At 40.9% G+C, this 23,493-nt stretch overlaps 1 long non-coding RNA gene across 2 annotated transcripts in view; it reads right to left on the reverse strand.

Annotated features, from left to right (window-relative positions):
• Nucleotides 1–589: 589 nt before the first annotated feature.
• LOC114887275 overlaps nt 590–23,493 on the reverse strand; it is a 90,783-nt gene continuing 67,879 nt past the window's right edge. Inside the window, exons 3-4 of one of the 2 annotated variants that reach the window (XR_003791519.1) lie at nt 2,587–2,648; nt 590–1,896 (exon numbers count right to left, since the gene is read on the reverse strand). This is a non-coding gene — a long non-coding RNA (uncharacterized LOC114887275). Of the gene's footprint in view, nt 1,897–2,532; nt 2,649–23,493 lie in introns of both variants that reach the window. The other variant, XR_003791518.1, reaches the window with a different exon arrangement.

Raw genomic sequence — 23,493 nt, forward strand, 5'->3', positions numbered from 1 at the left:
GTACTTAAAACAATCAAGATGACGCTGATCAGATCACCGAATGAACAATTTCAAGATGACTGTCAGAGCTGACCATGCTATTTCTGCATGTAGCCCCCTCGCTCCACCTATACACCTCTAAACTCCCCTTTAAAAGCTGTTGCCCACTGGTCGTCAGGGGAGGAGTTGGCCTTCGGACATGAATCCGCCCTCCCCGCCCCCTGCCTCTTCACTGGCTTTAGAGCAGCAAGCAGCCCCGACCCCACTTTCGGTAACAATAGGATACACTTTTATCACCGATCTGCTGATACAAAGAAGAAATATTCTCCCAACTGCTTGCTTCACCTCTTCTTTTGGAAAGAAACCAGCTTGAATTAGTTGACAGTTAGAACTTACCTCTGATGAGGAGAAAAACTTCATAGGCATCCCTCAAAGCTCTGAAGTGTTTGTCTCAATGTCCACTCAGAGAACAGAGTATTTCAGAGGTGCTACTCAAAAGCTGGTCTGCCTTCCAAGGCCATCAGCTACACCTGTGGCTTGTTAGAAATGCAAATAAGGAGCTGACTGCAGTGGTTCTCAAATTTCAACATGCTGAAAAGTCACCTGGAAAGCTTGTTAAGGATGCCCGGGTGCACCCCACAGATTTAGTAGGTCTGGGATGAGGCCCAAGAATTTGCTTTTTCTAACAAGTTCCAGGGTGGTGCTACTATTGCCCTTATTCTTTAGACCACATTAGAGCAGAACAGGGAGACTTTGTCACTTCTTCTGCTTCTAACCTGTATCTTATCTGACATAAAGCTCAGCTGCTTTCAGTGGCAAATAACAAAGGGAATTTATTTCCTCATACAAATTGTAGTTTAGAGGTTTAAGGGCTTCAGCTGTAGCCCAATTATGTTGCCAGCTACCTGGTTCTTTCCAAGTAAATGACCTCTTTTTGAATGTAACTGAAAACTGTGAAGCTGCCAGGTGTGGACGTACTTACCAACTAACCACCATTCCTCAAATTTACCTTCAATCCTACTCACAGAGCATTTTTAGCACATTTTAGGGCCTCAAAAAAAGTAAATGTTAATCTGTCCTTCCTCCTCCTTTAAGGATGTCTATCTATTATTTCTGCTCCAAACAATTTATTTTTTCCACTTCCACATCCTTTTGCTGTACCAGAAAAATTCCTATGCATAGAGAGTGGAGAACAAACGGACATGGTCGTCCTTTCTTTCTTTATTTATTTGTGGTACGCGGGCCTCTCACCGCTGTGGCCTCTCTCGCCGCGGAGCACAGGCTCCGGACACACAGGCTCAGCGGCCATGGCTCACGGGCCCAGCCACTCCGCGGCATGTGGGATCTTCCCGGACCGGGGCACGAACCTGTGTCCCCTGCATCGGCAGGCGGACTCCCAACCACTGCGCCACCAGGGAAGTCCGGTCCTCCTTTAAAAAGCTTTAAAGTCCAGCTCAGATGACTTCCTAAGTTTTCTTCACCCTCTCCCCAAACCAGCTTAGGAATCCTTGCTACTCAAATCTTTCCTCTTATACAATGTATCACATTTTACTATGTATATATAATAAATGCTGTGTATATAGAAAAATATGAATAAGTATAAATTAGGCTCAATTATGTAGAAATGTTACCTGAAAACTGGGTTAGCCTCTTGGTGGTGTCGCCAAAAGACACAACCAAGCCAGATTGCTGGAGAAGGACTTATTACTTGCTGCAAGTAAGGAGAATACCAGGGATTTTTCCCAAAGAAGTGGCTCTCTGAACAGCGAAACTGGGGAAGTTTAAGCTATTGGTACATGCATATTCATGAAGGGGCTTGGATGACAGAGTCCAAGCTCTAGTTGATTGAAGTCATGAGGGTCAGAAAAGGTCAACATCCCTTAGATTCCAGTTGATCCAGTTGTTGAGATTTAAATTCTGCAAAACAGCCAAGACAGAGCTTTAGGTTAGTCTTTACCATTGAAAGAGAACTGGGAGTCTTTACAACTGACATATTATCTTTGCTCTTATTATTTCTCTCATCTGATAACAGTCCTTTGTTTCTGAATTCTTGTGTCCCCTTAAGATCATTTATTACTGAGACCTGTTCAAAGTCAAGCATTATGGCCAGACTTAGATCACCAAATGGCTTAGGCCTAAAATGGCTTCTCTTATGTCAAGAAAGCCATGCTTGGTTCTCTTTCTCCAAGGACCCCCCTACGCTATCTGCCTACAGAAAGAGATAACTGGGGGAAAATGACAATGTGGCTATAAAGGCCATGGGTTTTTGTAACTTGGATCAGGATCCGTCCAGTTGATCTTAGTGGGATACTCTCACTTTGAAATATGAAACACACAAGGGTGATAAAGATTGGTAAAACATAAAAATCCCATAAAAGAAATCATGTTATGTTTTATTAAATCCAAATCTTAAAATATCTGATGGTGTCTTGAGAAATCAATAACATTGTATTCTTTTTTAACAATACTCTTCTGCCTTGGGATACTTAACTATATTAACTGTTATTTCCCCATGTAAGCAAAAAGGAAAGAAAAAGCTATAAGGTCCTTAACTGGATATGTCTTCAGTTGAATAAATGCTCTGAAGAGTACAGAGTTGATTTATACCTCCACTTGAGCTATTTGCTTTACTGATGGTCTTTCCTTCTTCCATCCAGCCTGGTAAAGCCCTGTCAAAGAAAACAAACGACTTGGACTCAGTGTGTCCTGTCAGCGTCTACTTTCTCTGGAGGCCTTCATGCTCTACTCTCGTGCATGTCTAACAGTCACCTCTCAAGGTAGAGGAGAGAGTGAGCACACATGGCTGAGCAAATGAGAAATAAAAGTACCCAAGTTTTCGGAGAAAGTGCTGAAAAGGAGAAGCTGTCTCACCCCCCAACTCACATTGCCTTTAGGTTTCTCCTTTTTGACCTTTTCTTCTCTCAGCTCATTAACTCAGGCATTGGCATAGCCAAGGTGACTTTTTTCTTTTAACATCTTTATTGGAGTATAATTGCTTTACAATGGTGTGTTAGTTTCTGCTTTATAACAAAGTGAATCAGCTATATGCATGCATATATACCTATATCCCCTCCCTCTAGCGTCTCCCTCCCACCCTCCCTATCCCACCCCTCTAATGGTCACAAAGCACCAAACTAATCTCCCTGTGCTATGCGGCTGCTTCCCACTAGCTATCTATTTTACATTTGGTAGTGTATATATGTCCAGACCACTCCTTCACTTCGTCCCAGCTTACCCTCCCCCCACTCGTGTCCTTAAGTCTATTCTCTACGTCTGTGTCTTTTTTTTTTTCAAAGAACTGCTTTATTATAATTATGTATTTATTTATTTTTGGCTGTGTTGGGTTTTCGTTTCTGTATGAGGGCTTTCTCTAGTTGCGGCAAGCGGGGGCCACTCTTCATCGTGGTGCGCGGGCCTCTCACTATCGCGGCCTCTCGTGTTGTAGAGCACAAGCTCCAGACGCGCAGGCTCAGTAGTTGTGGTTCACGGGCCTAGTTGCTCCGCAGCATGTGGGATCTTCCCAGACCAGGGCTTGAACCCGTGTCCCCTGCATTGGCAGGTGGATTCTCAACCACTGCGCCACCAGGGAAGCCCCGTCTGTGTCTTTATTACTGTCCTGCCCCTAGTTTCTTCAAGACCTCTTTTTTTTTTTAGGTTCCATATATATGTGTTAGCATACGGTATTTGTTTTTCTATTTCTGATTTACATCACTCTGTATGACAGACTCAAGGTCCATCCACGTCACTACAAATAACTCAATTTCGTTTCCTTTTATGGCTGAGTAATATTCCATTGTGTATATGTGCCGCATCTTCTTTATCCATTCATCTGTTGATGGAAACTTAGGTTGCGTCCATGTCCTGGCTATTGTAAATAGTGCTGCAATGAACATTGTGGTCGATGACTTTTTTTTTTTTTGCGGTATGCGGGCCTCTCACTGTTGTGGCCTCTCCCGTTGTGCAACACAGGCTCCAGGCGTGCAGGCTCAGTGGCCATGGCTCACACGCCCAGCCACTCCGTGGCATGTGGGATCTTCCCAGACTGGGGCACGAATCCGTGTCCCCTGCATCGGCAGGCGGACTCTCAACCACTGTGCCACCAGGGAAGCCCCATGACTCTTTATGAATTATGCTTTTCTCAGGGTATACGCCCAGGAGTGGGATTGCTGGGTCATATGGTAGTTCTATTTTTAGTTTCTTAAGGAACCTCCATACTGTTCTCCACAGTGGCTGTATCAATTTCATTCCCACCATCAGTGAAAGAGGTTCCCTTTTCTCCACACTTTGACCAGCATTTATTGTTTGTAGATCTTTGGATGATGGCCATTCTGACCAGTGTGAGATGATACCTCTTTGTAGTTTTGATTTGCATTCCTCTTATGATTAGTGATGTTGAGCATTCTTTCATGTGTTTGTTGGCTGTCTGTATATCTTCTTTGGAGAAATGTCTTTTTAGGTCTCCTGCCCATTTTTGGATTGGGTTGTTTGTTTTTTTGATATTGAGCTGCATGAGCTGCTTGTAAATTTTGGAGATTAATCCTTTGTCAGTTGCTTCATTTGCAAATATTTTCTCCCATTCTGAGGGTTGTCTTTTTGTCTTGTTTATGGTTTCCTTTGCTATGCAAAAGCTTTTAAGTTTCATTAGGTCCCATTTGTTTATTTTTGTTTTTTTTTCCATTTCTCTAGGAGGTGGGTCAAAAAGGATCTTGCTGTAATTTATGTCTTAGAGTGTTCTGCCTATGTTTTCCTCTAAGAGTTTTATAGTGTCTGGCCTTATATTTAGGTCTTTAATCCATTTTGAGTTTATTTTTGTGTATGGTGTTAGGGAGTGTTCTGATTTCGTTCTTTTACATGTAGCTGTCCCGATTTCCCAGCACCACTTATTGAGGAGGCTGTCCTTTCTCCATTGTATATTCTTGCCTCCTTTATCAAAAATTAAGTGACCATATGTACATGAGTTTATCTCTGGACTTTCTATCCTGATCCATTGATCTATATTTCTGTTTTTGTCCCTGTACCATAATATCTTGATTACAGTAGCTTTGTAGTATAGTCTGAAGTCAGGGAGCCTGATTCCTCCAGCTCCGTTTTTCTTTCTCAAGATTGCTTTGGCTATTTGGGGTCTTTTGTGTTTCCATACAAATTGTGAAAGTTTTTGTTCTAGTTCTGTGAAAAATGCCATTGGTAGATTGATAGGGATTGCATTGAATCTGTAGATTGCTTTGGGTAGTATAGTCATTTTCACAATGTTGATTCCTCAAATCCAACAACATTTTATATCTCTCCATCTGTTTGTATCATCTTTAATATCTTTCACCAGTGTCTTACAGTTTTGTGCATAGAGGTCTTTTGTCTCATTAGGTAGGTTTATTCCTAGGTATTTCATTCTTTTCATTGCAATGGTAAATGGGAGTGCTTCCTTAATATCTCTTTCAGATTTTTCTTCATTAGTGTATAGCAATGCAAGAGATTTCTGTGCATTAATTTTGTATCCTGCAACTTTACCATATTCATTGACTAGCTCTAGTAGTTTTCTGATAGCATCTTTAGAAATCTCTTGTATAGTTTCATGTCATATGCAAACAGTGACAGCTTTATTTCTTCTTTTCTGATTTGGATTCCTTTTATTTCCTTTTCTTCTCTGATTGCTGTGGCTAAAACTTCCAAAACTCTGATGAATAATAGTGGTTAGAGTCGACAACCTTGCCTTGTTCCTGACCTTAGAGAAAATGGTTTCAATTTTTCACCATTGAGAATGATGTTGGCTGTGGGTTTGTCATATATGGCCTTTATTATGTTGAGGTAAGTTCCCTCTATGCCTACTTTCTGGAGGGTTTTTTTTTTTTATCATAAATGCATGTTGAATTTTGTCAAAAGCTTTTTCTGCATCGATTGAGATGATCATAAGATTTTTCTCCTTCAGTTTGTTAATATGGTTTATCACATTGATTGATTTGCATATACTGAAGAATCCTTGCATTCCTGGGATAGACCCCACTTGATCATGGTGTATGATCCTTTTAATGCGCTGTTGGATTCTTTTTGCTACTATTATGTTGAGGATTCTTTTTTTTTTTTTTTTTGCAGTACACGGGCTTCTCACTCTTGTGGCCTCTCCCATTGCGGAGCACAGGCTCCGTATGCGCAGGCTCAGTGGCCATGGCTCATGGGCCCAGCTGCGCCACGGCATGTGGGAACTTCCTGGACCGAGGCACGAACCCGTGTCCCCTGCATCGGCAGGTGGACTCTCAACCACTGTGCCACCAGGGAAGCCCTGATTTCCCCTTTTATGGCTGCTAGCATCTGCCTTATGTATTGAGGTGCTCCTATGTTGGGTGCATAAATATTTACAATTGTTATATCTTCTTCTTGGATTGATCCCTTGATCATTATGTAGTGTCCTTCTTTGTCTCTTATAATAGTCTTTCTTTTAAAGTCTATTTTGTCTGATATGAGAATTGCTACTCCAGCTTTCTTTTGATTTCCATTTGCATGGAATATCTTTTTCGTTCCCCTTACTTTCAGTCTATATGTGTCCCTAGGTCTGAAGTTGGTCTCTTGTAGACAGCATATATATGGGTCTTGTTTTTGTATCCATTCAGCCAGTCTATGTCTTTTGGTAGGAGCATTTTATCCATTTACATTTAAGGTAATTATTGATATGTATGTTCCTATTATCATTTTCTTAATTGTTTTGGGTTTGTTATCATAGGTCTTTTCCTCGTCTTGTGTTTCCTGCTTAGAGAAGTTCCTTCAGCATTTGTTGTAAAGTTGGTTTGGTGGTGCTGAATTCTCTTAGCTTTTGCTTGTCTGCAAAGTTTTATGTTTTCTGTGAATCTGAATGAGGTCCTTACTGGGTAGAGTAATCTTGGTTGTAGGTTGTTCCCTTTCATCACTTTAAATATGTCCTGCCACTCCATTCTGTCTTGCAGATTTTCTGCGGAAAGACCAGCTGTTAAACTTATGGGGATTCCCTTGTATGTTATTTATTGTTTTTCCGTTGCTGCTATTAACATTTTTTCTTTGTATTTAATTTTTGATACTTTGATTATATGTGTATTGGCACGTTTCTCCTTGGATTTATTCTACATGGGACTGTCTGCTCTTCCTTAACTTGATTGACAATTTACTTTCCCACATAAGGGAAGTTTTCAAGTATAAGCTCTTCAAATATTTTCTCATTCCCTTTCTTTTTCTCTTCTTTTCTGGGAACCCTTTAATTTGAATGTTGGTGCATTTAATATTTTCCCAGAAGTCTCTGAGTCTGTCCTCATATTCTTTCCATTCTTTATTCTGCTCTGCGGTAGTTATTTCCACTATTTTATCTTCCAGGTCACTTATCCATTCTTCTGCCTCAGTTATTCTGCTATTGACCCTTCAAGAGAATTTTTAATTTCATTTATTGTGTTGTTCCTCATTGTTTCTTTGCTCTTTAGTTCTTCTAGGTCCTTGTTAAACATTTCTTGTATTTTCTCCATTCTATTTCCAAGATTTTGCATCATCTTTACTATCATTACTCTGAATTCTTTTTCAGGTAGACTGTCTATTTCAGGTAGACTGCCTATTTCAGGTAGACTGCCTATTTCCTCTTCCTCCTTTTGTTTGGTCTGCTGGGTTGTTACCTTGATCCTTTATCTACTGTGTGTTCCTCTGTCTTCTCATTTTGTTTAAATTACTGTGTTTGGGGGTCTCCTTTTCACAGGGTGCAGGTTCATAGTTCCAATTGCTTTTGGTGTCTGCCCCCAGTGGGTGAGACTGGTTCGGTGGGTTGTGTAGGTTTCCTGGTGGAGGAGATCGGTGCCTGTGTTCTGGTGGTTGAGTCTGGATCTTGTCTTTCTGGTGGGCAGGACCACGTCCGGTGCTGTGTTTTGGTTTGTCTGTGACCTTATTATGATTCCTGGCAGCCTCTCTGCTAATGGGTGGGGGTGTGTTCCTGTCTTGCTAGTTGTTTGGCATAGGTTGTCCAGCACTGTAGCTTGCTGGTCTTTGAGTGGAGTTGGATGTTAGCGCTGAGATGGAGATCTCCAGGAGAGCTTTCGCCATTTAATATTACATGGAGCTGGGAGGTCTCTTGTGGACCAATGTCCTGAACTGTGCTCTCCCACCTCAGAGGCACAGGCCTGACACCTGGCCGGAGCACCAAGACACTGTCAGCCACAGGACTCAGAAGAAAAGGGAGAAGAAAAGAAAGAAAGAGAGAAAAAAATTTTAAAAAGTAAAATAGTTATTAAAACAAAAAAATTAAAAAATTATTAAACATTAAAAAAATTAAAAGTAGTAAAAAAGAAAGAAAGAAAGAGGGCAAAAAAACTGAAAAAGAAATCCAACAGTGATAACAAGTGCTAAAAACTATCCAAAAAAATAAAATAAAATCAGACGGAAACCTAGGACAAATGGTAAAAGCCAAGCTATACAGACAAAATCACACAAAGAAGCATAAATATACACACTCTCAAAAAGATAAAAAGGAAAAAAATATGTATATCTATATATAAAAAAAAGGAAGAGAGCAACCAAATCAATAAACAAATCTACCAATGATAATAAACTCTAAATACTAAACTAGGATAAATATAAAACCAGAAACAAATTAGATGCAGAAAGCAAACCCCAAGTCTACAGTTGCTCCCAAAGTCCAACGCCTCAATTTTGGGTTCATTCGTTGTCTATTCAGGTATTCCACAGATGCAGGGGACATCAAGTTGATTGTGGAGATTTAATCCGCTGCTCCTGAGGGAGAGATTTCCCTTTCTCTTCTTTGTTCTCACAGCTCCTGGGGTTCAGCTTTGGATTTGGCCCCACCTCTGCATGTAGGTTGCCTGAGGGTGTCTGTTCTTTGCTCAGAAAGGACGGGGTTAAAGGAGCAGCTGATTAGGGGGCTCTGGCTCACTCAGGCCAGGGGGAGGGAGGGGTATGGGATGCGGGGCAAGCCTAAAGCTGCAGAGGCCAGCATGATGTTGCAACAGCCTGAGGCACGCTGTGTGTTGTCCTGGGGAAGCTGTCCCTGGATCACGGGACGCTGGCAGTGGTGGGCTGCACAGGCTCCTGGGAGGGGATGTGTGGTTAATGACCTGTGCTTGCACATAGGCTTCGTGGTGGCTGCAGCAACACCCTTAGCATTTCATGCCTGTCTCTTGTGTCCACATTGATAGCCATGGCTCACGCCTGTCTCTGGAGCTCATTTAGGTGGTGCTCTGAATCCCCTGTCCTCGCACACCCTGAAACACTTGTCTCTTGCCTCTTAGGCAGGTCCAGACTTTTTCCCGGACTCCCTCCTGGCTAGCTGTGGTGCACTAGCCCCCTTCAGGCTGTGTTCACACAGCCAACCCCAGTCCTCTCCCTGGGGTCTGACCTCCGAAGCCCGAGCCTCAGTTCCCAGCCCCCGCCTGCCCCGTCGGGTGAGCAGACAAGCCTCTCGGGCTGGTAAGCGCTGGTCAGCAGTGATCCTCTGTGCTGGAATCTCTCCCCTTTGCCCTCTGCACCCCTCTTGCTGCGCTCTTCTCTGTGTGTCCGAAGCTTCTCCCCCACGACCCCTCGTCTCTGCCAGTGAAAGGTCTTCCTAGTGTGTGGAAACTTTTCCTCCTTCACAGCTCCCTCCCAGAGGTGCAGGTTCTGTCCCTATTCTTTTGTCTTTGTTTTTTCTTTTGCCCTACCCAGTTACGTAGGGAGTTTCTTGCCTTTTGGGAGGTCTGAGGTCTTCTGCCAGCGTTCAGTAGGTGTTCTATTGAAGTTGTTCCACATGTAGATGTATTTCTGATGTATTTGTGGGGAGGAAGGTGATCTCCACGTCTTAGTCCTCCGCCATCTTGAAGGTCTCTCCAAGATGACGTTTAATGGTTGCATTTTAATCTGTTGCTGTTAACAGTAATGATGGAGATTGTGGTCTGGTGAGTTGGACAAGAACCGAGAAAGTGCCAAGACTTTACAGTGAGAAACAAAGACTGTCCTTCTATTGTTTGGGTCATTCACCCTGGACAGATGGGCAAACCACAACTAAAGCAAAGTAGTGAGACACCTGCCTGCTATTTATATAGGAGAGGATCAATATTTTGTGGGATCAAAAGCTCTTATAATTTGGGGCACCTAAGAAAAAAGGACACAAAATAACAAATTAAAAAGTGGGTAACAAAGTGTTTAGAAAATGGCAAAATATGGAAAATTAAAAATGTAAAAGGGCTGACAGATACTATAACCATCATAAAATCCAGAAAAATAACATAATATTCTTATTAACAGGCCGTCTCTTCCACCACTATAATGGTTCCCCGCCCCATATATATGTCCAATTCCTTGTGCCATATATGGAGCACTTTTACATTGCAATAACTCTGGCCCAGCAGGTTCTGGAGTTAAAAGACACAATCGACTTAACTGATGTGGTTAAAATGTATTGTGACTGCAAATTTTACAAGGCATATCAACATATTAATAGTGCTCCTAGAAGATGACCTGGAATGGGCCTGCTATAGACTGAATGTTTATGTCTCCCCAAAATTCGTATGTTAAATCCTAACTCCCAATATAATTGTGTTAAGAGGTGGTGCTTTTGGAAGGTAGTTAGGTCATTAAGGAGCCTGCATGAATGGGACTAGTGCCTTTATAAAAGAGACCCCAGAGAGTTCTCTTCCCCCTGCCACATGTAAGGACACAGTGAAAAGACAGCTGTGAACCAGGAGGCAGGATCTTAAGAGACACCAAACCTGCTGGCACCTTAATCTCAGACTTTTTAGCGTCCAGAACTATGAGACATTTCTATTGTTTATAAGTCACCCAGTCTAGGGTAGTTTGTTATAGCAACCTGAACAGGCTAAGACAGGGTTCAAGCAAGAGAGGGGCCCTGATATTTTAGGTTCATTATCTTTACAGTAAATCCATCCCATGTGCTAAGTGTACTTTGCTAGGAACTTGACTGTTAAAATTCAGTGACTATTTTGAGATCCTGTAGTAGAAAAACTGGAGAGATTTATGAGGCACATGACAATGTGGAAGGTATCCTAATGATTTATTTACTTTCATCTTAGAATTCTGATCTATGTGAATGCATTGCATATTCAAAAATTAAGTAAATCATTTTTAAGTAAAAATTTAAAAAGAAACCTATAAGACATGGTTCTACTCTCACCCTTGATAAGCTTCTTCAAATTATGCTGGGGTGATAGAAGAGAAGAAAAAAACTGAGAAGTTTGAGAACTCTCAGGAATCTAACAGGGATACAGACTCTAGTTCCTGTGAGCAAACAGGATAGAAAGGTAGTCAAGAGGGGCCACTGTGGCCTCAGGAGATCAGTCCATTCACAAAAGTCCATTCATAAAATCTGGTTTAGAGTGAGAATAAAGGCCCAGACAAGACACTTGTTGCTAAACAGGGGTTCTGCAACTGGAAGGTCATGCAAGGCCCAGTTGAACGGGCTGGACCAAGGTAACCAGAGGAGGAAGTTTGCCTCCAAGAAGACTCTTGCCACTGGCTTGCCCCATGCACACTACACAGATCAAGTGGTCCACCACAAGACAGATTCTACACTCAATAGGAGATAGCCTTAGGCCACAGATGTGTGACAGGCTTCCTCATCACTCCTGTATGAGCTCTTGACCTACACAATCTGTAAACAAAATAAAATAATTGTCATTTTAAGCCACTACCTTTGGGGAGGTTTCTTATATAGCATAGTAACCAGAACACTTTTCTCCATCCATTTATTTCTGAAGCAAGGTACTTGGTAGGCACTTTGAACATAAATTATTTTTAACATGTTGTTAGGTGAGTATGCTGAGAAGCAGTGTAAGACCAGCAGTTGCCCTAATTCCAGAGGCGGAATGCATTTCGGTGCTGCTGTACAAGCGTATTCCAGGAGTGCTGAACTCCCACCCACTACCTCTCCAATCCCGCTGTGTTCTTGTTTCTCTCTGTCCTACGTGCACGCCATTACTTTCACCAGGACTACTCTCCCCTGTATCTCATTCCTTCCATTTTGTTCCTCCCTTCCATCACCACCTTCTTTATCCAACTCCCTACAGTATAAATGATCCTCTTCTGATTGCACAGACCCGTGCTTTCGTCATTGTGAGTGACCAGCACACTGCATAATAACTGCCTTTTTGCATATCTCTCATATGATTATGAAATTGTGAAAGAATTTCAATCCAAAATGGAACCAGATGATATGAAATGGAGAATCTCATACATCTACCCTCAGAAGAATGGAACTTAAGAACTGAGACTGATTTCTGTATAGGTCTCATTTACTGAAAACCAAGACATCTCCTGACCAATGATCATTTGCTAAGAATCTGCCCCACCCTCAAGCCAGTGAACTTACTGCCTGGACTCTGGCTGGACTTCTCCCTCTTCACACTGTTGCCCATAAATGCAGCCTGCCCCAAATCCTCATGGACTCACCTGTAAGTTGCTGCAGCGCACGTTTCCTGAATTGCAGTTCCTCTGCTATTTTCAAATAAACTCAATTTCTGGTAATTTGAGATTGCTCCAGTTTACCTCTTTATTTATGGTTGACAAAATCCTTAAAAGGTGTGGAAAAATTCCTGTTCATTGTCATACTTCTAAAGCTCTAACATGCACATAAAATTTGGTATATAGTAAGTCTTTATTATTTACTCGCTAAAAGGATTAATGAACTATATAATATGTCCTTTACTGCAGGGATTCAGTTAGATGACTCCTTACCCCAATATAGTTTTTCTTAGCATGTGTTGTCCAAATGGAACTGAACCTTCATTCCATTCTCAGAGAAGAGCAGCAACCATTCTGTGAACCAATATGAAGAAGTGGGCTGGTAAAAGCCACTGGATCAAGAATAAAATACCTAGGAATAAATCTACCTAAGGAGACAAAAGACCTGTATGCAGAAAATTATAAGACACTGATGAAAGAAATTAAAGATGATACAAATAGATGGAGAGATATACCATGTTCTTGGATGGGAAGAATCAACATTGTGAAAATGACTCTACTACCCAAAGCAATCTACAGATTCAATGCAATCCCTATCAAACTACCACTGGCATTTTTCACAGAACTAGAACAAAAACTTTCACAATTTGTATGGAAACACAAAAGACCCCAAATAGCCAAAGCAATCTTGAGAAAGAAAAACGGAGCTGGAGGAATCAGGCTCCCAGATTTCTGACTATACTACAAAGCTACAGTAATCAAGATAGTATTGTACTGGCACAAAAACAGAAAGATAGATCAATGGAACAGGATAGAAAGCCCAGAGATAAACCCACGCACATATGGTCACCTTATCTTTGATAAAGGAAGCAGGAATGTACAGTGGAGAAAGGACAGCCTCTTCAATAAGTGGTGCTGGGAAAACTGGACAGGTACACGTAAAAGTACGAAATTAGAACACTCCCTAACACCATACACAAAAATAAGCTCAAAATGGATTAAAGACCTAAATGTAAGGCCAGAAACTATCAAACTCTTAGAGGAAAACATAGGCAGAACACTCTATGACATAAATCACAGCAAGATCCTTTTTGACCCACCTCCTACAGAAATGGAAATAAAAACAAAAATAAACAAATGTGACCTAATGAAACTTCAAAGCTTTTGCACAGCAAACGAAACCATAAACAAGACCAAAAGACAACCCTCAGAATGGGAGAAAATATTTGCCAATGAAGCAACTGACAAAGGACTAATTTCCAAAATTTACAAGCAGCTCATGCAGCTCAATAACAAAAAAACAAACAACCCAATGCAAAAATGGGCAGAAGACCTAAATACACATTTCTCCAAAGAAGATGTACAGACTGCCAACAAACACATGAAAGAATGCTCAACATCATTAATCATTAGAGAAATGCAAATCTAAACTACAATGAGATATCATATCACACCAGTCAGAAAGGCCATCATCAAAAAATCTAGAAACAATAAATGCTGGAGAGGGTGTGGAAAAAAGGGAACCCTCTTGCACTGCTGGTGGGAATGTGAATTGGTTCAGCCACTATGGAGAACAGTATGGAGGTTCCTTAAAAAACTACAAATAGAACTACCATATGACCCAGCAATCCCACTCCTGGGCATATACCCTGAGAAAACCAAAATTCAAAAAGAGTCATGTACCAAAATGTTCATTGCAGCTCTATTTACAATAGCCCGGAGATGGAAACAACCTAAGTGCCCATCATCGGATGAATAGATAAAGAAGATGTGGCACGTATATACAATGGAATATTACTCAGCCATAAAAAGAAACGAAATTGAGCTATCTGTAATGAGGTGGATAGACCTAGAGTCTGTCATACAGAGTGAAGTAAGTCAGAAAGAGAAAGACAAATACCATATGCTAACACATATATATGGAATTTAAGAAAAAAAATGTCATGAAGAACATAGGGCTAAGACAGGAATAAAGACACAGACCTACTGGAGAACGGACTTGAGGATATGAGGAGGGAGAAGGGTGAGCTGTGACAAAGCGAGAGAGGCATGGACATATATACACTAACAAACGTAAGGTAGATAGCTAGTGGGAAGCAGCCGCATAGCACAGGGATATCAGCTTGGTGCTTTGTGACCGCCTGGAGGGGTGGGATAGGGAGGGTGGGAGGGAGGGAGACGCAAGAGGGAAGAGATATGGGAACATATGTTTATGTATAACTGACTCACTTTGTTATAAAGCAGAAACTAACACACCATTGTAAAGCAATTATACCCCAATAAAGATGTTAAAAAAAAAGAATATATTGACTAATATATTGAATTTTTGTAATACATAAAAATATTTTGGTAGTTGGAAAAATCAATGTAGAAAGTTGTACATGATAATTTAGAAGAATGTAAAACAAGTAGCCAGGTTTTAAAAGGAGTAATTAGTAGAAGAATGTATGTAAGGGATATTCACCAAATGTAACAATGATGTGAGGGGTATTTACTTAAAGTAATCCTTGCTTATTGATTTAATCTGTAATCACCCTTGTATTTTGTGGTTCAAGTTAAAGTTTAAAAGGTGAAAAAAAAAAAAGCCACTGGATCGATTGATCTGGTTATATAAAGCCACTGGTCAAATTGACCTGGCTCCTTACATTCTGTGACCTCCCTATAATGGCCCAATATGAAGGGAAACCCAGCAATCCTGTTGGAAATAATGAGGGCACCCCTCATTAGCCCTAGGAAGGATTGGTTCCAGGACCCCCACTGATACCAAAATTCATGGATGCTCCAGTCCTTTATATAAAATACCATACAGAGACCCTCAAGATGGCAGAGGAGTGAGGCGTCAAGATCGCCTTCCTCCCCACAAATACATCAGAAATACATCCACATGTGGAACAACTCCTACAGAACACCTACTGAACGCTGACAGAAGACCTCAGACCTCCCAAAAGGCAAGAAACTCCCCACATACCTGGGTAGGGCAAAAGATAAAAGAAAAAACAGAGACAAAAGTATAGGGACATGACCTGCACCACTGGGAGGGAGCAATGAAGGAGGAAAAGTTTCCACACACTAGGAAGCCCCTTCACTGTGGACTGGCGGAGACTGCAGGTGGTGGAATCGGGGGATGTTTCGAAGCTACAGAGGAAAGCACAGCAAGAGGGGTGCAGAGGGCAAAGCAAAGAGATTCCCGCACAGAGGATCAGTGCTGGCCAGCACTCACCAGCGCGAGAGGCTTGTCTGCTCACCCGCCAGGACGGGCGGGGGCTGTGAGCTGAGGCTTGGGCTTCGGAGATCAGATCCCAGAGAGAGGACTGGGGTTGGCTACGTGAACAAACCCTGAAGGGGCTAGTGCACCACACCAGCTGGGAGGGAGTCCGGGAAAAAGTCTGGACCTGCCTAAGAGGCAAGATACAAGTGTTTCAGGGTGCGCGAGGAAAGGGGATTCAGAGCGCTGCCTAAACGAGCTCCAGAAACGGGCGCGAGCCGCGGCTATCAGCGCAGACACCGGAGACGGGCATCAGATGCTAAAGGCTGCTGCTGCAGCCACCAAGAAGGCTGTGTGCAAGCACAGGTCACTATCCACACCTCCCCTCCTGGGAACCTGTGCAGCCCCCCACTGCCAAGGTCCCGAGATCCAGGGACAGCTTCCCCAGGAGAACACACTGCGCAACTCAGGCTGGTGCAATGTCATGCCGGCCTCTGCCGTGGCAGACTCATCCCGCATCCGCACCCCTCCCTCCCCACCCCCACCCGCGCCTGAGTGAGGCGGAGCCCCCTAATCAGTTGATACTTTAACCCCATCCTGTATGAGCAGAAAAACTCAGGCGACCTACACGCAGAGGCAGGGCCAAATCCAAAGCCAAACCCCAGGAGCTGTGCAAACAAACAAGAGAAAGGGAAATCTCTCCCAGCAGCCTCAGGAGCAGCAGATTAAATCTCCACAATCAACTTGATGTACCCTGCATCTGTGAAATACCTGAACTGACAATGGATCATCACAGAATTGAGGTGGTAGAGTTTGGCAACAGCGATATATATATTATTTTCTTTTTCTCTTTTTGTGAGTGTGTATGTTTAAGCTTCTTTGTGTGATTTTTTCTGTATAGCTTTGCTTTTACCGTTTGTCATAGAGTTCTGTCTGCCCGTTTTTTTTGTTTTTTCTTTTTTTTAGTATACTTTTTAGCACTTGTTTTCATTGGTGGATTTTTTCTTTGGTTTGGCTGCTCTCTTCTTTCATTTTTTTTTCTTTTTTAATAAATATATTTTATTTTAATAACTTTATTTCCTTCCTTCCTTCTTTCCTTCCTTCCTTCCTTCCTTCCTTCTTTCCTTCCTTCCTTCCTTTCTTCCTTTCTTTCTTTCTTTCTTTCTTTCTTTTTCTTTTTCTTTTTCTTTCTCTCCCTTTTCTTCTGGGCTGTGTGGCTGACAGGGTCTTGGTCCTCCAGCGGGTATCAGGCCTGTGCCTCTGAGATGGGAGAGGCAAGTTCAGGAAACTGGTCCACTAGAGACCACCGGGCCACATGTAATATTAAACAGCAAAAACTCTCCCAGAGATCTCCATCTCAAAGCTAAGATCCAGCTCTACTCAACAACCAGCAAGCTACAGTGCTGGACACCCTATGACAAACAACTAGCAAGACAGGAACACAACCCCACCCATTAGCAGAGAGGCTGCCTAAAATCATAATAAGGTCCCAGACACCCCAAAACACACCACCGGATGCGGTCCTGCCCACCAGAAAGATCCAGCTTCATTCACCAGAACACAGATACCAGTCCCATCCACCAGGAAGCCTACACACCCACTGAACCAACTTTAGCCACTGGGGGCAGACACCAAAAACAACAGGACCTACGAACCTGCAGCTGGTGAAAAGGAGACCCCATACACAGTAAGTTAAGCAAAATGAGAGACAGAGAAACACACAGCAGATGAAGGAGCAAGGTCAAACCCCACCAGACCAAACAAATGAAGAGGAAATAGGCAATCTGCCTGAAAAAGAATTCAGAGTAATGATAGTAAAGATGATCCAAAATCTTGGAAATTCAATGGAGACAATACAAGAAACGTTTAACAAGGACCTAGAAGAAATAAAGAGTAAACAAACAATATGAACAACACGTTAAATGAAATTAAAAATTCTCTAGAAGGAATCAGTAGCAGAATAACTGAAGTAGAAGAATGGATAAGTGACCTGGAAGATAAAATAGTGGAAATAACTACCACAGAGCAGAATAAAGAAAAAAGAATGGAAAGAATTGAGGACAGTCTCAGAGACCTCTGGGACAACATTAAACGCACCAACATATAGGGGTCCCAGAAGAAGAGAAAAAGAAAGGGACTGAGGAAATATTTGAAGAGATTACAGTTGAAAACCTCCCTAATGTGGGAAAGGAAATAGTTAATCAAGTCCAGGAAGCACAGAGAGTCCCATGCAGGATAAATCCAAGGAGAACACGCCAAGACACATGTTAATCAAACTATCAAAAATTAAATCAAAGAAAAAAATATTAAAAGAGAAAAACAACAAATAACATACAAGGGAATTCCCATAAGGTTAACAGCAGATCTTTCAGCAGAAACTCTGCAAGCCAGAAGCCGGTGGCAGGTCATATTTAAAGTGATGAAAGGGAACAACCTACAACCAACATTACTCTACCCAGCAAGGATCTCATTCAGATTAGATGGAGAAATTAAAACCTTTACAGACAATCAAAAGCTAAGAGAATCCAGCACCACCAAACCAGCTTTACAAAAAATGCTAAAGGAACTTCTCTAGGCAGGAAACACAAGAGAAGGAAAAGACCTACAATAACAAACCCAAAACAATTAAGAAAATGGTAATAGGAACATACATATCAATAATTAACTTAAATGTAAATGGTTTAAATGCTCCAACCAAAAGACACAGACTGGCTGAATGGATACAAAAACAAGACCCATATATATGCTGTCTACAAGAGACCCACTTCAGACCTAGGGACACATTAAGATTGAAAGTAAGGGGCTTGAAAAGGATATTGCATGCATAATGGAAATCAAAAGAAAGCTGGAGGAGTAATTCTCATATCAGACAAAACAGACTTTAAAATAAAGACTGTTACAAGAGAGAAAGATGGACTCTACATAATGATCAAGGGATGAATCCAGGAAGAAGATATAACAATTGTAAATATTTATGAACCCATCATGGGAGCACCTCAATACATAAGGCAAATAGTAGCAGCCATAAAAGGGGAAATCGACAGTAACACAATCGTAGTAGGGGACTTTATACCCCACTTTCACCAGCGCACAGATCATCCAAAATGAAAATAAACAAGGAAACACAAGATTTAAATGATACATTAAACAAGATGGACTTAATTAATATTTATAGGACATTCCATCCAAAAACAACAGAATACACTTTCTTCTCAAGAGCTCATGGAACATTGTCCAGGATACATCATATCTTGGGTCACAAATCAAGCCTTGGTAAATTTAAGAAAATTGAAATTGTATCAAATATCTTTTCCGACCACAACGCTATGAGACTAGATATCAATTACAGGGAAAAACCTGTAAAAAATACAAACATATGGAGGCTAAACAATACAGTACTTAATAAGCAAGAGATCACTGAAGAAATCAAAGAGGAAATCAACAAATACCTAGAAACAAATGACAATGAAAATACAATGACCCAAAACCTATGGGCTGCAGCAAAAGCAGTTCTAAGAGGGAAGTTTATAGCAATACAATCCTACCTCAAGAAACAAGAAACACCTCAAATAAACAACCTAAACTTACATCTAAAGCAATTAGAGGAATAAGAACAAAAAACCCCAAAGTTAGCAGAAGGAAAGAAATCATAAATATCAGATCAGAAATAAATGAAAAAGAAATGAAGGAAACAATAGCAAAGATCAATAAAACTAAAAGCTGGTTCTTTGAGAAGAAAAACAAAATTGATAAACCATCAGGCAGACTCATCAAGAAAAAAACGGAGAAGACTCAGCTCAATAGAATTAGAAATGAAAAAGAAGAAGTAACAAGTGACACTGCAGAAATACAAAGGCTCATGAGAGATTACTACAAGCAACTATATGCCAATAAAATTGACAACCTGGAAGAAATGGACAAATTCTTAGAAATGCACAACCTTCCGAGACTGAACCAGGAAGAAACAGAAAATATAAACAGAGCAATCACAAGCACTGAAATTGAGACTGTGATTAAAAATCTTCCAACAAACAAAAGTTCAGGACCAGATGGCTTCACAGGTGAATTCTATCAAACATTTAGAAAGAGCTAACACCCATCCTTCTCACAGTCTTCCAAAATATAGCAGAGGGAGGAACACTCCCAAACTCATTCTACCAGGCCACCATCACCCTGATACCAAAACCAGACACAGATGTCACAAAGAAAGAAAACTACAGGCCAATATCACTGATGAACATAGATGCAAAAATCCTCAACAAAATACTAGCAAACAGAATCCAATGGCACATTAAAAGGACCATACACCATGATCAACTGGGGTTTATCCCAGGAATGCAAGGATTCTTCAATATATGCAAATCAATCAATGTGATACACCATATTAACAAATTAAAGGATAAATACCATATGATCATCTTAATAGATGCAGAAAAAGTTGTTGACAAAATTCAACACCCATTTATGGTAAAAATCCTCCAGAAAGTAGGTAGCAAGGGAACTTACCTCAACATAACAAAGGCCATATGTTGACAAACCCACAGCCAACATCATTCTCAATGGTGAAAAACTGAAACCATTTCCACTAAGATCAGGAACAACACAGGGTTGCCCACTCTCACTACTGTTATTCAACATAGCTTTGGAAGTTTTAGCCACAGCAATCAGAGAAGAAAAAGAAATAAAATGAATCCAGATCGGAAAAGAAGAAGTAAAGGTGCCACTATTTGCAGATGACATGGTACTATACATAGAGAATTCTGAAGATGCTAGCAGAAAAGTACTAGAGCTAATCAATGAATTTGCTAAAGTAGCAGGATACAAAATTAATGCACAGAAATCTCTTGCATTCCTATACACTAATGATGAAAATCTGAAAGAGAAATTAAGAAAACACTCCCATTTACCGTTGCAACAAAAAGAATAAAATACCTAGGAATAAACATACCTAAGGAGACAAAAGACCTGTATGCACAAAACTATAAGACACTGATGAAAGAAATTAAAGAAGATATAAACAGATGGTGAGATATACAATGTTCTTGGATTGGAAAGATCAACATTGTGAAAATAACTATACTACCCAAAGCAATCTACAGATTCAGTGCAATCCCTATCAAACTACCACTGGCATTTTTCACAGAACTAGAACAAAAAATTTCACAATTTGTATGGAAACACAAAAGGCCCTGAGTAGCCAAAGCAATCTTGTGGAAGAAAAACAGACCTGGAGGAATCAGGCTCCCGTACTTCAGACTATACTACAAAGTTACAGTAATCAAGACAGTATGGTACTGGCACAAAAACAGAAATATAGATCAATGGAACACGATAGAAAGCCCAGAGATAAACCCATGCACATATGGTCACCTTATTTTTAATAAATTAAGCAAGAATATACAATGGAGAAAAGACAGCCTCTTCAATAAGTGGTGCTTGGAAATCGGGACAGTTACATGTAAAAGAATGAAATCAGAACACTCCCTAACACCATACACAAAAATAAACTCAAAATGGATTAAAGACCTAAATGTAAGGCCAGACACTATAAAACTCTTAGAGGAAAACATAGGCAGAACACTCTATGATATAAATCACAGCAAGATCCTTTTTGACCCACCTACTAGAAAAATGGAAGTAACACCAAAAATAAACAAATGGGAGCTAATTAAACTTAAAAGCTTTTGCACAGCAAAGGAAACCATAAACAAGACGAAAAGACAGCCCTCAGAATGGGAGAAAATATTTGCAAATGTAGCAACTGACAAAGGGTTAATCTCCATAATTTATAAGCAGCTCATGCAGCTCAATATCAAAAAAACAAACAACCCAATCCAAAAATCAGCAGAAGTCCTAAATAGACATTTCTCCAAAGAAGGTATACAGACTGCCAACAAACACATGATAGAATGCTTAACATCACCAATCATTAGAGGAATGCAAATCAAAACTACAAACAGGTATCACCTCACACTGGTCAGAATGGCCATCATCAAAAATCTAGAAACAATAAATGCTGGAGAGGGTGTGGAGAAAAGGGAACCCTCTTGCACCGTTGGTGGGAATGTAAATTGATACAGCCACTGTGGAGAACAGTATGGAGGTTCCTTAAAAATCTCAAAATAGAATTACCATGACCCAGCAATCCCACTCCTGGGCATATACCCTGAGAAAACCATAATTCAAAAAGAGTCATGTACCACAATGTTCACTGCAGCACTATTTACAATAGCCAGGACATGGAAGCAACCTAAATGTCCATCGACAGATGAATGGATAAAGAAGATGCGGCACATATATACAATGGAATATTACTCAGCCATAAAAGGAAACGAAATTGAGTTATTTGTAGTGGGGTGGATGAACCTAGAGTCTGTCATACAGTGTGAAGTAAATCAGAAATAGAAAAATAAATACCGTATGCTAACCCATATATATGGAACCTAAAAACCAAAAATTGGTTTTGAAGAACCTAGGGGCAGGACAGGAATAAAGACGCAGATGTAGAGCATGGACTTAAGGACACGAGGTGCGGGGAGGGTAAGCTGGGATGAAGTGAGAAAGTGGCATGGACATATATACACTACCAAATGTAAAATAGCTAGTGGGAAGCAACTGCATAGCACAGGGAGATCAGCTCGGTCCTTTGTGACCACCTCGAGGGGTGGAATAGGGAGGTGGGAGGGAGACGCAAGAGAGAGGAGATATGGGGATATATGGATATGCATAGCTGATTCACTTTGTTATAAAGCAGAAACTAACACACGATTGTAAAGCAATTATACTCCAATAAAGATGCAAAAAAAAAAGAATAGCGTATTACCATGAACACAGTCAGCTCTCCATATCTGTGGATGTAAAACCCGCAGAAACAGATGGCCGCCTGTACAACTTGAGAAAGATGTGTGCACTCTCTCCTTTAGGCAGCTCTTCTATTAAGCCTGGGCCAGTATGGGCCATGCCCCTGCCCTGGTGCCATAACTTAGACCTTTTGGTAGCCGAGGTGAAGGGAAAGGTCTGGCCCTACAAAGGCCCTGAAAACCCCAAGCTGACCTTGAATGAGATTGGGCAAGGGTGTTCAGTGGCCTCAGGTAGAGAGAAATCTATAATCAAATCACCCGACCCGATACTGGCTCTGCCACATACCTCCTATGGAATATGGGGAGTCAAACTCATTGATAAAATGAGGTAAATAGTAATAACAACATCACAAAAGTCTTTTTGACATTAATGAGCTGATGAATTGGTAAAATGTTAATCCTTTTACAAATGTTAATTATTGTTGCAAGCAAAATGGTAGGTAAAACATAGTAAAAACATCAGCAAAAGATGGATTACTATCTCTATCTATACAGCAAATAAATGGCTCTACGATTTACCAAAGGCCTTGGGCAGGTCAGCTAATTTCTGCTCACATACAAAATGAGGATAAAAGTTGCATTTACCTACAATGTTAATAAACCTAGCACCTGACATACACTAAATTCTTATCATAGATTCATGAAACATGACTATGTACTCTTAAATCCTCTTTGGAAGTTTAGGGGAGGGAAATATATATATATACATATATATATTTTAAATTTATTTTTTGGTTTGTTAGAATTAGAGGAGGCTTCATGATGAAGGAAGTATGTTGACTGTGTTTTGAAACATAGGTATCTTTTGACATAGAGAAAGCTCCGAGAATTTGCTTCTAACCCAGAGATGTAAAGAGGTACATTTTGCCAGCTAGCTGTCTTTCTCAAAAAGTTAGGATGATGTTCTAACCTTTCACTATAAAATATGACAGGAAAGAGGCAATGGGGGGAGGAGGGGAGGGGAGGTAATCTGAGGATTTCTAGTCTGTCCAGCCCTTAGCATTTCACAAACTGGGACCCAGAGAGGCAATGTAGGAACTG

The sequence above is a fragment of the Monodon monoceros genome, unplaced genomic scaffold, assembly GCF_005190385.1.
Source record: "Monodon monoceros isolate NGI ecotype Baffin Bay Population unplaced genomic scaffold, NGI_Narwhal_1 Super_Scaffold_7, whole genome shotgun sequence".
NCBI classification, from domain to species: domain Eukaryota; kingdom Metazoa; phylum Chordata; class Mammalia; order Artiodactyla; family Monodontidae; genus Monodon; species Monodon monoceros.